This window comes from Rhinolophus sinicus, chromosome 11 (genome assembly GCF_057876585.1).
Source record: "Rhinolophus sinicus isolate RSI-liver-muscle chromosome 11, RSI-T2T, whole genome shotgun sequence".
Classification (NCBI taxonomy): domain Eukaryota; kingdom Metazoa; phylum Chordata; class Mammalia; order Chiroptera; family Rhinolophidae; genus Rhinolophus; species Rhinolophus sinicus.
Window position 1 is genome coordinate 27,392,364 of NC_142511.1, and position 16,356 is coordinate 27,408,719.

General features: G+C 39.9%; 1 long non-coding RNA gene and 1 other non-coding gene across 2 annotated transcripts; both read right to left on the reverse strand.

Annotated features, from left to right (window-relative positions):
• Positions 1-3,948: 3,948 nt before the first annotated feature.
• Positions 3,949-4,070, reverse strand: LOC148756813 (U5 spliceosomal RNA). Its single transcript, XR_016022819.1, has one exon. It is a non-coding gene; the product is annotated as a U5 spliceosomal RNA (small nuclear RNA).
• A 1,296-nt stretch (positions 4,071-5,366) lies between these two features.
• Positions 5,367-15,059, reverse strand: LOC148756814 (uncharacterized). The gene is made up of 3 exons (XR_016022812.1): positions 14,924-15,059; positions 6,649-6,828; positions 5,367-5,439 (listed from the first exon to the last, which is right to left on the reverse strand). It is a non-coding gene; the product is annotated as an uncharacterized LOC148756814 (long non-coding RNA).
• Between the last annotated feature and the right edge of the window lie 1,297 nt (positions 15,060-16,356).

Sequence of the window (16,356 nt, forward strand, 5' to 3'; positions counted from 1 at the left end):
GTCAGCCAGCAGCAGTTAGCCGAGCCTGTGTCTCTGCCGGCAGGCACCTCTCCCCACACCCCCACGTGCTCCCTTCCGTCGCCCACAAGGGCCAGCAGCCCTCCCTTTCCGCCGTTCGCTGTAGCCCCAACACATAGGGCACAAAGAGCCGGGTAAACCAGGGGACCGAGGGAGCAGCACCTCAACCCACCGCAGGCCCTCGGACTCCAGGAGAGACCACCACAAGGGGAAGTGCAGGCACACAACCCTCACAACCAGGGTGCCTGTGTGCTGCCACTCTCCTCCTGCGGGGGGGTCCCAGGGCTGTGCTCAGAGCCCACTGGCCCTCCGGCCCGGCCCGGGGGCTTCAAGGTTGACTGCCAACGCCCAGGCACTGCCTACTTAGTGGAGCCTAGTCCCGGGCATGACCACACTTCAGTTTAGAAGCTGGCACTTCAAAACAGCCTCAGTGCGTCTGTCCCAGTCCGTGTGCCCGCTTGTGCGTCCCTCCCTCCTCCCCCACCCCATGTCTCTCTGGCTCCGTGACGTGCCTGGGGGGCTCTGGCTCTAGCTCAGGAGCTCTCTCCCCGCGTGCCAGCCCCCTCTTTCTCTGTCTCTGTCCATGTCTCTCTGTATGTCTAGGTACATACAGGTACATATAGGTGTATATTTCGATCTCGCTCCCTCTTACTCCTCCTCCCGTTCTGTCTGTCGGTCCCTGTCCTGCGGGGACTCTAGTCCCTCTGCCCGCACAAGAACGCAGGATATGGCGAGGCCAAGAAGGAACACCAAAGCAGCCACGGATAGGGGGCTCATAGCACGATTTCTCACGGGGGGCTTGCTTGGAGACACGGCAAGCCGGAGCCGCCCGATCCCCAACCTGCCGGCCGATTCTCTGCCAACCAACAGACCCACCAACCTACCGACCCACCAAGCCGGCCAAGTGCAATCCGCGCCCCTCTGCAATTTGCCGTCCAGTATCCGCGCTTCCTAGCTTCGGCACCGCAGCTCCTCCGGTGGCCATTTGCCAACTGGCAACAGCTGATGGCCAAGCGGTCACAGCTGCTGACCCTGCAGTCCCCACGCAGCACCCCTCCATGCGAGGCCCAGAGCCTGGAAAGTGCTCTCTGCAAGTCTGTCCCCACAGTCCCCGTCTGTCTCTCTCCGCCTCTCTCTTGCTCCGTCTCTGGCCTTCTCTCATCCTCTCTCTCACCTCCCGGGGTCAGGAGAAGTGACGTGTAACCAGTGAAGGGACCGGAGATCGGGCAGGTCTCCGGTCGCTGACTAGGGGTGAGGGCCACAACTAAAGTCTTGTGACGAAGAGTGGCTGTAGACTGGAGCTGCTGTACCCTGGTGGCAGGGGTGGCTCTCCCTGGCTTTGGGCCAGTGGGTGGGGCCGGCCAGGGCATGGGACTGGGTTGCACGTCCCTAGGGCTGGAGGACACTGAGAGGACCCTGCGACCCCCTCGGTTGCCCTGAGCGGGGGCTATATATTTGTAGTCTATATATTTTTAATATTCACCTACATTTAACATTTCACCATCATCAAATATCTGAACATTGAATTTTGTTTCAGGTAATTTGAAAACTATGTTTCTTTCTGGATACTTACTTCTCTTTCTGCTTTCATGTTTTCATGATGATACAGTCTTTCATTTAAATGAGTCCATTCATTGAGTAACACCTTATTTCTCTCCTCCAGCATACAATCTAGTTTCTCAGTTTGAGGTGAAATATTTTTATGATAATCTGAAACTGGTCTTGGATACTAATTACTCGCTTTTCATTGTGACTTTTGTTGCGAGCATCATCCCGTTGCTGTCGAAGCAATGTATTTTCACTTTGTAGGTGAGAACACCTCTCCTCTAGGGATTCCAGCTTTCCAATGTATGTGTTCACTTTTTCTCGATCACTTTGATACATGTGTTCAATTTTCTTTTTTTGACACTGTGTTTGGCTTAGGTCTCTGTGAACACGTTCTAAAACCAAAGTCGTTTCTCTAAGAGCAACTCCTGTGTGATGGCACTTAGTTTCTAGACTACTGAATTTACTTTCAGCTTTAGAAAGTTGTTGAGAAAGAATCTCATTGTTATCTTTTAGGCTAGACACATCAAAATTCACTTTGTCCCGTAAAACAAACCATTCCTCTCTTGCTCTCTGGAAAGCAAGCTGTACACCTCTTTTAGATTTCCGACTTTGCTCAAGACCGTGGATAGCGGTAGCCAGTCTAGAATGGCAGGATTCAACTTCTGTTTGCAGTCTTTCTCTGTTTCGTTTTCCACTCCGCGTTTCAGAGGTTAGTCTTTTATTCTCAGCTGTCAGAACATCCAGCTGTCCATTACATTGAAATATTGTTTTCATTAGTGTTTCCTCATAGAGTTTTATTGTCTTTTGAAGATGGTCATTCTTTTCTTTTACAATTGCAATGTCCTCAAAATACTTTTTTTCCATTTCCTGATACGCATTTTTAACCCTATGTTTCCAGTCTTAGTATGGCAATTTCATGCAACAGATCTTTTTGTTTTTCATGACTCTCAGAAACCTAGGTAAAAGAAAAAAAGACTTGTAACTAGCCCTCAGTGAAATGACGTATTGTGATATCCTCTGAAATTAAAGAAGAACCTATATGTTTATATAATGAAAGGTTGCAATAAATGGATATCCCACTGATTGAAATAAATGGATATCCCAAACCTCCAACTTTGTACAAGCATAAATTCTCCAAAGTTCAAAAATTTAGTACAAAAGGCTGAATCCATGAGAGTGGAAAACAGAATTTTAAAATCATAAGAGAATTTTAAGAGTCTCTGATTTGGAAAAGATACAAAATGAGAAGGCATAAATGATTAAGAAATCTCACTTTAAAAAAGAGTTTCCAGTCGGAAAATACAGCAAATCCAGAGTAAGAGTATTAACTCTGCCTATATTCAGACAGATTAAATTTCCTAAAATTCTTTTTTCTGATATATTCCATAGATATTCTAATTTTCCAGTATTTTCATAGTCAGTTATGAAAATTACATCTACTAATAGCTGATAAATCTAGGCATTGCACTAAGCTCTTCTCGTTTGTTATCACAATCTAAAACAGAGAAATTGAAAAGATCAGTGAGTTTAGGGTTTTCCCCAGGACTTCTGACTCTACAATAGTGCTCTCACACCAAACCACAGCGATTCCTCTAGTGTAAATATATAAATTGAAGAGGCCTTAGAAATTCATGAGAATATTTGCTGCTGCAGTAATTTTATTTCCTCTTTATAATGTTTAAAGTAGCCATAATTATAAAATGGGAAAATACACTGACCTATTTGACTAGGAATAAAATACTCATCAGTAAATTATCACTTGGTATATATATATATATACACACACACACACACACACACATATATATATCACACACACATATACACACACACACACACACACACACACACACACACACACACACACCATGGCATACAATCTTCTTCAAAAGTTCATTGTACTGAAATAGGATACTACTTGGAGCAAATTGTTCCTTTTCTCAAAAGGAGGAGAATGAATGTAAAATATGGTCTGACCTGGCTGTACATTAGCCTCAATGGAAATGAAAACTAACCTCTCTATTGATACAGCAAGGGGATGAAATCACTGCCGAAAACTGGAACATCTGTTGATAGTAGCAATCGTTTTGAGATTATAGAAAGCTCATAGATTCCTGCAAAAAGTGTTAAAGCCTTCACTATGGATGAGGCCACTGTGAATGTCACCACTTGTCTGTTGGACATAGACGGATTTGAATCAAGAATATCATTTACTGCAATGGACCAAAAACGTCACTCCGCATAAAACACACACACACACACACACACTTTCACACATGCACACAGAGATGCACACAGACTCACAAACACATACACACATACATATGCTTTCAAAATCCTCAATATTTCCCATATGTACAGTGTTGGTTTTTAAATATATATACACACAATTACACATGTGTTTGAAAATGACTAAACAAAATACCTCAGAGTTCTTTTTCTTTCCACGGAAATCTTTAGTAAAAGGCGAAAGATTTATACGATTTGGAGAGAAACCAGAGTATAAAGAGTTCATTTTCTTAAAATCTATTTCTTTCTCCTTTTGTTTGCAAAGGTCATTAGTCAGAATTGCATCTTGTAATATTCTGTCATTGTGCCCTGGAGAACGTCTCCTCTGAGTGTCACGTTGCTCTACTGCCACCTAGCGCATCGTGTATGAACAAAGAAAAATTAGAACGTAATTAAAATTTAAGTGTTAAACTTCTTAATCGATGTTTACTTACTCCCAAATTACTGGACTACAACTAGGAAGTGGCAGATAAAGTGCCTCAGTCTAAATTAAGAGAAAAACATGAACCCACCAATCGAATTTTGTCCCTGTTTGAACTAAACAATTCGTTAGATGTTAAATCCACCCAAAAATGAATTAGTAGATGATTGCTAAATGTTATAGAGGCTTCCTCCCTTAAAATATGTCACCCCACCATATCTTAATTAGTGAGTACCTACCGTGAACCTAACAACATTTTTAAAGATTAATAGCTGGAGAAGAGGCAAACTTTAAACTATTAGGACACAAAAACATTTACATGAAGCAGAAAGAGAAGCCAATTTCTAAATTTTTATTCAGATTATATACTATGAAAGGGTTATGCATTCATAGAGTTACCTGTTGCATTCAGTTCCAATTGATTCTCATACCCACTGAGGTGAGCAGATAAAAGCAATGAGTAACACTGACCAATTTCCTACACCAAAATGAAAAACTAGAAAGTGCTTGTACCCTAACAACAGAAGGTCTCATCGTGCAGGATGTGGTTCTCTTAATAGGCAGGTGAGTTGATTTCATGACCCCATCCTCTACCTCAATGTAGACTCGGAAGTCAATTACACAGAGGTCCCAAGGCAGAGTCCATCTCTCACCTCGGCCTTAGTGAGCAGCCATACAAAACTCCAAATTTTGAACCACTGAGAATGATGAGTCCTTTCACACGAGTCCGACTCAGTGGTCAGCATTTGCACTGTGTTCATAATTTCAACTGTTTAATTGTCTGATTCAATAATTGATGGTACCTTCTTTATCATGTAAGGAAGTTAAAACAACGAGGAAGAAAACAATATTCAGGACTTTTTTTTTTCTTTTGCCTCAGTTCCAAGAATAAAATTGACTTACAAGTAACTATAGATTCTAACCATATTTAAAGTTTTGTAAGCAGTTCAAATGTGATGAAAATAATATTCAATTATGACCTAGTGACTCTTAAAAAGCTAGCTTGAAAGTTCATTTCAATGGGCCATGTTACGTTATTGATGCATTAAAAACGACATTATTCTAGAAATTTAAATGTAAATTTTCACATACATGACAGTGGTTCTTTTCACTTCCATCAAGCCCCACTTGCTCTTTCTCTGATTTCATGCTTAAATGTAGTTCTGTGGATAAATCTATATATTAGATAAAATGAACTACTCAGGACATTTAGATAAAAACTATAATCTCTATGGAAACAAAATAACATGTTATCAATTGAGACTTTAAATTAAGCTTAATCTTTCACTGAACATTGACTTAAAAAATACTTGTGATTACCTAAAACTTCAACAAACCATTTGGGAAATAACAAATGTCACAAAGCTGAAGGCATATAAACATGTCAAAATCCATTCACAAATTCATTCACCCAACTTCAATGAAAACACAGTCAGAAACAGAACAAAACAAACAAATACTGGACAGACATATCTCGTCGTGATGTACTCTGTTGTCTACCTCCTAAGAGTACCTTTGAACAGCACCCTAAGATTCAACTGCAACATCGTTCACAGTTTCCAGAAGTTGTGTTACTGTTTACGCCTTTGTCAGTGTACACCTTTCCTCATATCTGAAGTGTTTTCCTCTACTATCCTGACAAATTTCCTTTAATCTTTGAGGATTCAGCAATGGGCTTTAAGGAAGAACTGAGATAAGAGGGGACAGACTATGTGGACACAGCTGCGAAGGAAGTACAATGCAGCAAATTCTCAACAAAATCCATTACGGCTGGAAAAGTCCACTCTGAGGTACATAAAGCCATAGAAAATGCAAGAAATATTTTAATATTTGGTTTCAGAAGGTGCTTTTTCAGTTACACTGAATAGAGTTATAACTGATACTTGGGAATTAACTCAGGGCTATAAAACTAAAGCTAAGAAACCACGTGTCCTCTCAGTAATCAATCTTTAGATCTCTTCCTATGTTTCCAATCTGCCTCCAACGTTCTACATATAATCCCCCTGCCCACTCCCCAGCGTAGGCTAAGTGTTACTCTAAAGGAAATCATGCTGTCAACTCATTGTCTTTCTTATTTACGTATATGTGACTGGAGTTACCGGAAGAATGCAAATGTCTTGCTGAAAGGTATTCCGTTTGGATATCTGTTGAATAAATGGAGTGAATATAAAGTAGATTTTGCCACAAAATGACTTTTGGAAAGTCAGAAAACTATGGTGAAGCCACACAGAGGTGCTCTAGGGTTAAACTCTTTCTGTTTCTTTCTTTCTTTTTTTTCTTTTTTTTTTTTTAATGTTCTTTGCTGTCTCTGTTTCCCGGTAGCTGTGATTCACACAAGTCACAGAGCCTATAATATCCTAATAGGAACACACCTCCAATATGAGTCTTTTCTTTATCTACTAAGATCATGTGTCCAAACTCTGTGGATGCTGACAGATTTTGCGTCATTGAGTGTGATGCAAATGGACATTGATCATCAACTTTCCAATCCCTGGATCTTTCACGAGTGTCATCACTGAAGCTCAAAGCAGTAGGATCCCATTCTGAAGAATCTGAAAAGAAGTTCTCATTGAGTAAAATGGAAATGATAACACAAATTTGACAATCGTGTAAAACTTCCTTCTTCAGTCCCATGTCCTCCCTTTCCCCAAACACGCTACTCCTTCATCGCACACGTTACTTTAGGTGTCCTATACCTGCCATTCACATAGATAAGTTCAATTAAGTGTTGCCACTCAGCGATTTCTGTTACATAATGTGTTTCAGGTCACAGCTTTGCTTCTTAATAGTTAAGATTGTTCACGGTATGAATTTCTTTGTTATTATCAAAAGTTATGTCCAGCCACCTATTTTAAGTTTAAATATGCATGTAAAACATGGGTTTAAAAAGCTTTTAATGAATGGTACCACTTCAAATAAGAGACCACTTATTCCAAGGAAATGGTCTTTTCTAAATGCACAAATATCTTCAGAATTCATCCTTTAAGCCTCAAGTAAACAGAACTTCATATGACAGAGGACAGCCTTGGGTGATCTTACTGCTTCCAAGGAAATATAGGATCAGATTAGGTCCAAACTAGCTACCTCCAAAGGGTACAGAGTGTCACAAGACAGAAAGGGAATATATCACAAACTTATTTTCCTTTTAGAAAAAACAAAACTCTCAGATAAAGTTTTGAAGACAAGGGCAAGACAAAAGAAACAACTGTAGAGGTGAAGCTTTAAAGCCTGTCTCTTCATGAGGAGTAGCTTCATCATGTCACATCATGGGGCTTCCAAAGGTAGTTCTCAATGTCACGTGAGAGTCCCTGAAGTCCCAAGATGTATGAGTTCAGGGGCCTGAAGAGGTCAAAACTACCTTCTCAGGAATACTAAATGTCATTTGCCATTTTCACTCTCATTCTCTTGATCAGTGTCCCATAGAGTGTTCCACAGCCATGGTGACATCGTAGCTCTAGTGGTTACTGGGTCATCTCTCTAAGGGCGAATGGAATGTGCATGACGGGTGTGCTTGCACTTTAAATTTTTCTGTTATAATTTCTAATATTGTAAATATCGTGTTTCCCCGAAAATAACACCTAACTGGACAATCAGTTCTAATGCGTCTTTTGGAGCAAAAATCAATGTGAGACCTGGTCTTATTTTACTATATTATAAACCAGGTCTTATCGAACATAAAATAAGACCAGGTCTTACATTGATTTTTGCTCCAAAAGATGCAGTATAGCTGATTGTCTGGGTAGGCCTTATTTTGGGGGAAACAGGGTATCAACAGACACTCCCAACTTACACAAAATTCTTTGGGATTCTCAATAATTCTTTCTGTTTTTTGTTTTTTTAAATTCTTAATAGTATAAAAGGACCCTAAGGCCCAAAAGTTTCAGAATTACAGTTTTCGAAGATTGTGTCTACCAAATAGTCATTGTGATTACTTACTCCCACCGCTTGAAATAATCAAAGACACCATAAGCGTGCCTGCCCGCACACACACACATAGTCTGCTAATCAGAACATCAGGTTGGCTTAACGTCATTCGTGTAACAACACTAACATGACGTCAAGTTAAAACATAGTCGACATGTTAGCAACTTAGGTAAAGGGCAACGTTTAAATGAGCATTTCAGAATACTGGAAAATTCTCCGAGGGTGATAATTAATGTCTGGGAAAGCCGATTAAACAAGGAATTCCAAACTGGGAAATTTAGGGTGTCAAAACAGAAGTAGAAACATCTCAATTAAAGCACACATTTTTTGAATGTCTTTTTCTTATTCTTGTAAACATCTTTTTTTCTCAAATATGGATACAAACAATGACATCTGTACCATTTACATCAAATCCATCAATTACATTTGTAAAATGCAAAAAACACACACAAAGGAATGAGTAAGAAGACTGTGAGCACGTCAGAGATCATATTTTTTATCTGAAGAATGGATTGATGGGAAACCTGAGGATAGAATCAACAGCATATCTTGACTGCAATCCATCAGAAACATTTATACCATCACGCTACAAGGATTTATCATGTTCTTCAATTTTTCCTGTAATTCAGCAAGTACACAGTTGTGAGGAGAGTTCTGTTGAATGCATAATGCATTTGTCAACAGATGAAGTGTTATGAATCGATCAGCTGGGATATGCAATGACAGAATATCAATTCATAAAAAATTCATTACTTTCCACACCAATGTGGCTACGAGTGTGCCTACACTTCTCGTATCCTCTACTTTACAAACATCACGAAGTTTCTCGATCTGCTCATGCAAGAAGCTGTATCAAAATCCTCTAAGAAATGATGTAGAATGAACCTTCAACATGAAATATGATACTAAACAGAAAAAATTAATTTAACAGCCACAGAAATATTAGATATAAAAAATAATTTATATTTCAAATTCCATGTCACATTTACTGAAAACAACAATTTTAGAACTTAGGGAATGAATTCTCTAACTTCTTTTGTTTCCAAACTTAGTTTCCTTTGGTATCTCATGCTAGACTTTAAAGAACTTTTATGAAATGGCCATCTTATCACAGACAAATGGCGCAGCGAGCAGGGTCTCCCGCACAACACCCTGCATGACAGTAATGTCAGGGTGACCATCATAGTTGAGCCAAAGATGCTTATTTTGTAACACGCTCAGCTACAATATTGACTCCGCCTCTCACCTTCCCAGGCAGTGAAACTCTCCATGTCATCTTAAGAGCTCACATTTACTTAACTATAATTTGCCACATTCTCCTGCTTCCTGTTCTCAGGAGCTGCGTTTTTCTCTATTCAGCCTTGATTCACACTCCACAACCTGGAAATTTTTTTCCTATAAAATATTCATTACGTTGTGGCAGAAAATCATCTCTTACGGTTTTATTACCTCAAATACAATGGAGAGAAGCTTCTTCACCCTGGAGGATTAAATCACCTTTCCTCTAGAGTTACATAGCTTGGGAATTTCTGGTCAAAAGAGCAGAGCAGGTAAACACTGTGCTCACCTCTCAGGACCACATCAATTACAGCTAAACCAAGAAAAACACTGTTCAGAATCATCTGAATTCCAGCTGTACCGAAAGCCCTGCCCCTACAAGCATACACAAGAAGCCAACTTGAGACTCGTTAAAGAGGTAGAAACCAGAAACATGGAATGGGCTGTTCCAACACCTGCATGTGACCATTAAAAATCCGGAGGTATATCTCAACTGCAGTTTCCCTCCCCAGAGGTGGGAGGTGTCCCAGCTGCTCCCCATCCCAGGGCTCCAATGCTGGGGAGAGAAGTCCCCAGACTTCTGGCTGTGAATACCAGGGGAGATTGTGACTGAGTGTGACAGAGGGCGGCTGCACTGCCAGGCACGCCTCTTAAAGGGAACACATATGGACTTACCCACCAATGGAATCACTGGCTCTGAGCTCCAGCACTGGAATAGCAGCTCAGAAGGTACCAGGAACGTATGGGGAGGAACCGAGTTTTCTGGCTTCAGATTGAAGGCTGAAGGGGCTGCTTGCTTCTGGACCGATGAGCAGGTGAAAGCCATTATGAGTTTGTTGAGCCCTCCCCCTCCCTGCATGCAGACGCACACAGACGTCTCACCTGAGTCTCATCAAACTGGCTAATGCCGTTCATTTGCCCTGGTGATTGTGAAACCCTGCTCTACCCAAATTTCAGGCACACCCAAGCTGCTTTTCCATTAAAATGGTCTACTTTCACTCATGCTGGGACATTCCTAAAATCTCTCAGAGGTTCACAAAACCCAAACAAGCAACATCTGGCTTCAGCATGACCCTTATCAGTGGCTGAGCGGCCCTAAGCCCCCGGCATTGGTGGCAGCTGGCTTCAGGTCGGAGCTTGGCCTCTCAAGGCAACTCCAAGTACAGTGCAGGTGGCAGCCATCTGCGGATTAACGGGAGGCTCATGCCCGGTGCCGTCAGGCAGGGCACAGACTGCAGCTGAACTTGGTCTGCAGTGAGGCCTCCTTCAGAAGACCCTGGGGCTGGCAGGCCCAGTTACCAGCTTTAAACAGAGCCAAAGCATTACACAGCCATCTCCAAGGATGACAAATCTAAAGGGCTGATCTGACAGGCAGCTGAACCCCCACTAAACTGAATTGTGCTCTGTAGGGTCAGCCCCCCCACACCACAGCTCCTGTACTGTAGTCCCAGCCAGTCCTCACAGGCAGTCAATCTTTCTCATTGACACGTAAGCAGTGATCAAGTCTCAACTACAAGAGGTAGGTACACGCATGGCACACAGGGGACACACCTGAAACACCCAGCTCTGGTGACCAAGGAGTCTGCACCACTGGGTCCCACAGGACACCTACTACATAAGCCTACTCTGCTAAGACTGGGAGGCATAGCAGCCTTACATAGAAACAAACATAGGGGGGGCAACCAAAATGGGAAGACAAAGAAATATTTGGTAAATGAAAGAACAGACAAAGGTCCAGAAAAAGACTTAAACGAAACGAACACAAGAAATCTACCAGATGTAGAAGTCAAATCACTGTTTATAAGGATGCTCAATGTTCTCAGGGAGAAATTCAACAAAGAGGTAGAAAACATAAAAACGCAGAGAGAAAACATAAAAAAGAACTTATCATAAATAATGACTATAATAACTGAAATGAAAAATACATCAGAGGGAATCAACAGTAGATTAGATGAAGTAGTGGATCGAGATAGTGATTTAGAAGATGAGGGAGCAGAGACACTGTTCTATCCATTATCCATGTTAGTAAGACTCTATTAATATTTTCAGTTTGAACAAGTATTTTTTTTGAGTAAAATGATCCCTATCGTTTCAACCCTTGCATCGTGACTTTCCGATGAATTCCTAGGTGACAGTGGTCTCTCAATCAAGAGAGCAGGAAGCTATCACCTAGTTATCTTTATAAGACTATTTCATTTCTGATTTACTCATCGTGAAAGTCATCGTTTAATATCCTTCTTCAGTAACTAAATGAGTGTCTCAGAATAATGGTGTGTGTACCTGTTAAAATTGTCTACTTATTACATCTCTGTATATGGTATGGAAGAGGACAGGTTTTTCCTTTACGGTATTTGGTCACTTTCTTTCCCTGTGAAGTTTACTGAATTTAAAAAGTGTTGACAATAAACACTTTTGCCGTCAGTCCTTTAAGAAGGCCAAAGGGGGGAAGATAGATACGTGTGTGTGTGTGTGTGTGTGTATGTTGATATGGATATATGGAGATATATATGTTTATACATATATATCTACATATATCTACATATATATCTACATATAGACATATATGTCTACATATATACATATATGTGTGTGTGTGTATATATATATATTTACAAGTGACAAGTGTTATCTACCTTCTGCACATCATGGCACACATAGAAAATATTTGTATTCATACAGCGAACACTGGGGTAAATAGAAAAGGCTACAACTGATCCCCTGACAGCTCAGTAGTATGCAATGGATCACCTGATGGGTGGGAAGCTCTGCTTAGGTCATTTTATTCAAAGTAGTGGGCAACACATTGTTCTTTGTGTATGCATTTACTGGAGGTTTATTTAAATTTTTCAAGAAAAACAAACTAAAAGAAAATTCCTTTGTCCTCTAAATTCAGTGTTCTCTTATTTAACAGCATCATCTGAATATCTATTAATAACATATCATAGATGAATAGCTTGATATAATGTTTTTACCATTGTTTTCTCTTATAGCTTGCTGTATTCCATCACAGTCAGGAGAAAGAAAAGAGAATATTTGGGACTATATCAAACTGAAAAGTTTTTTCACGGGAATCTTAACCATAAATAAAACAAAAACGCATCCTACTGAGTGGGACAAGGTATTTTCCAATGATATATCTCATAAGGGGTTAATGCCATAATTAACTTAAAAACTCAACTCAATACCAAAAAACTCGATTAAAAAATGGGCAGAGGACATCAAGAAATATTTCTCTAGAGTGGACATATACCATGTGTCAGTGAAACCATATGTTTCTCTACTTTTTCTGTCTGGCTTATTTCGCTTCGCATTATAATCTCAAATTCCATCCATGTTGTCACAAATGGTTCTATTTCATCTTTTCTCTTACCACCAAATAGTATTCCATTGTGGATATATACCACAACTTCTATCTCCGTTCATGTATCGAAGGACATTTTGGTTGTTTCCTTGTCTTGGCCACTATAAATACAGCTGCAATGAACATTGGAGCACACACGTCTTTATGGATAAATGTTTTCAGAATTTTGGGGTAGATATCCAGGAGAGGGATTGCCAAAAACAGACGAACAAGACAAACAAATGAGAAACAAAAACTCATAGACACAGACAACGGCTTAGTGGTTACCAGAGGGCAAGGGGGAGAAGGGGATGGTAGATGAGGTTAAAGGGGATCAAATATATGGTGATGGAAGGAGAACTGACTCTCCGTGGTGAACACACAATGTGATTTATAGATGATGTAATACAGAATTGTTCACCTGAATTCTATGTAACTTTACTAACAATTGTCACCCCAAAAAACTTTAATTAAAAAAAGAACAAAAAGAAAAGATCAAAACATTTTCAAGTAAAAAAAAAAAAGTGGACATAAAGATGGCAAACAGACAGACATAAGAAAACATGCTCAACATCACTATCATTAGATACATGCAAATAAAAACCACAATGAGATACCACCTCACACCTATCAGAATAGCTATCATCAATAAATCAACAAACAACAAGTGTTGGCAAGGATTTGGAGAAAAGAGAACACTGTGCATTGTTAATGGGGTTGCAGATTGGTGCAGCCACTATGGAAAACAGTATGGAAGGACCTCAAAAAATTGAAAATGGCACTGCTTTATGACCGAGCAATTACATTCCTGAGTATCTGTCCTAAAAACTACAAAACTCTAATTTAAAAAAAATATGCACCCCTATGTTCAGTGCAGCACTATTTACATCAGCCAAGATACGGAAAAAACTGATATGCCAATCAATATATGGTTGGATAAAGAAACTGTTGTACATTTGTACTATGGATTATTATTTGGCTATAAAATAGAATTAAATATTACCATTTGCAACAACATGAATGGACCTTGTAAATATTGTGCTAAGTTAAATAACTCAGACTTAGAAAAAACACATACCATATGATCTCAATTACATGTGGAACCTAAAGAACAGAATAAATGAGCAAACAAAACAGAAATAGACTCAGAGATATAGGGGAAAAAATGTTGGTTGCTCAATGGTGGGGAGGAGAGAATGGCAAGAAGGTGAAGGAATCAGAAAGAACAAATTAGGAGACTCAATATAGTCGTGAGTATATGAAACAAGAGTATGAGGAATATAATCAACAATGTTGTCAAGATTACGTAAGGTGCCAGGTGGGCACTGGCCTTCTCAGTGGGATCACTGGGAGCCTGTGCCGATGCCTGAACACTACGGTGGACACTGAAGCTGAGGTAGAATGATTAGTGGACATCTCACCTATAATTAAATACATATACATATACATACATATATGTTGTGACAGAGGGAGAAGTGCAGCATAAGGAAGACAGCGAATGGTATAGTAACAGCTATATAAGCTGTCAGAGTGGTAGTAGCTTGGGGAAGGGAGGCTATCGCTTTGTGAGGGGTGTAAATGTCTAACTGTTACATTTCTTTGTACACCTGAAACTAATAAAAATAATGATTTTTGTAAAAAAGAGGACCACAATAAATAAGATCTTCATTTTTCTCCACACATGATACAGGATGAAGTAGCAAATCCCTGGCAGTATTAAAATCTTGCCTAATAGTAACGTATACTGCAAATCAATCTTGCATCAAAGTCATAAATCCTGACAATGTAGCTAATATAAGAATGGCCCAAAACGGTTACAAAATGCTCATTCCAAGTACTTGTGGTAAAAACTAAGTGAATTAATTTATTCTGCACTTATTGCAACCAAAGTTCCTAACATCTTTACATTTGCTTTAGGAAATTGTAGAAATTAACCTTCAATCTTTGCTAATGAGAACAATTTTATTTAATGGATTGCTGTTCTAGTTGGTTGGCACAGAAGGAAAAGTAAAGGGAGTTAAGGACGTAGAGTCGGTATATAAAAATGTCTCTTAAAAAACACAAAAAACTGTGCTATTACGGAGAGCAGAGGAAAGGGCAAGTACCTGGTGGGGACTGTGAGGCCTGAGTATTGTTTCTGCAGCTGAATAGAAAGGAACAGTCATGGACGATCAACAGAACACAGAGCTTCAGCCAACACATCTTTGGTATTAACTTGACAGGGAGAAGCTGAGAAAAGGGAATACTGAAAAACAAACAAACAAACAAACAAACAAACAAATTGAGGTCCATCATGAGAAATGAGGTTATAAGAGAGAATGCAGCATCTCTAAATAACTTCAAGTCCCCAGGGACACCATATTTCAGAGTGCCACAAGAACTTAAAATGAAATTCCGTATTGCTGACATCAATCCTGAAAACAGTATAGATGCCTCAAAAGGGAATATGTCCATTGTCCAAACATGGGCATAGATGGATTCTGTCCACCAGTGAGCTCAGCATCGACAACATGCAAAACGCTAACTGCATTGCTGGAGGCGGGGTGTGTAAATGTTCAGGAAAAGAACCCAACGTCACCAGGCCCCAGGTTGTGGTCACTTAGTACAAATTGTGTACATTCTGCTTTAATTCCTTTTTTTGAGATAGCTCTAGATCAGCAAGTCAAAGAGCTGGGATTCAAGCAGAGAAGAGGTCACAAACTATGCCCCAAAGGCCAAATCTAGCTAGATAGGTTGTTTTTTGTTTTTGTTTTTTTAAATAAAGTAGTATTGGAATAGAGCCATCCTCATTTATTTATCATTATTGAAGACAATGCTGTTCCTCTCTCTCTCTTCCTCATCTCTTGGGAAGGCCAGCTGTACTGCTGTTAGAAGAGGTCCATGTGGTAAAAACTAAGGAAATAAGCCTTCTGTCAACATCCAATTAGAAACAGAGACCTCCAATCATAAGATGTGTGCATGAGCCTTCTTCAAAATTGATTCTCCAGAACTGGTCAGGACTTACCATGACTGAAGCTCTGCCCAACGTTTTACCTGCAACTTCAAAAAGACCCTGAGCCATATCCCTCCTGCTAAGTCTCTCTAATATCCCTGACCTTCAGATATTATTTATTAGAAGTTTTCTGTATTTTCAGCTACTATGTCAAAGTTTTTATTTTTTATGAATCATGTTCACCATCCTTACAAATGAATAAAAGGTGACTTATTTCCATGTCCAATCTTTTCCCCAAATCACTGATTATTTCTCAAGTTGATGAGAATAAAACAAGTTAAGACATAAATCGAAGTTCCTTCAGACCCCTTTTTCCTTTACTTTATCTTCCACACTCAGATAAATTATGTTATTATAGTATGAGTTTTGTCTAACTTCATTCCTTCTGAAAAATCATTTCATAGCTCTCTGTTGTGTGTATATGAAAATTCAGCCTCCATGCCAGGTCCATCTGTGGTTTGACTCCATCCCTTTCCCCATTTATCATTCTCCCTAACCACAGCATTCCCAGGTTACATTTTTGCTTGATTGTAAACTCCCTGAGTA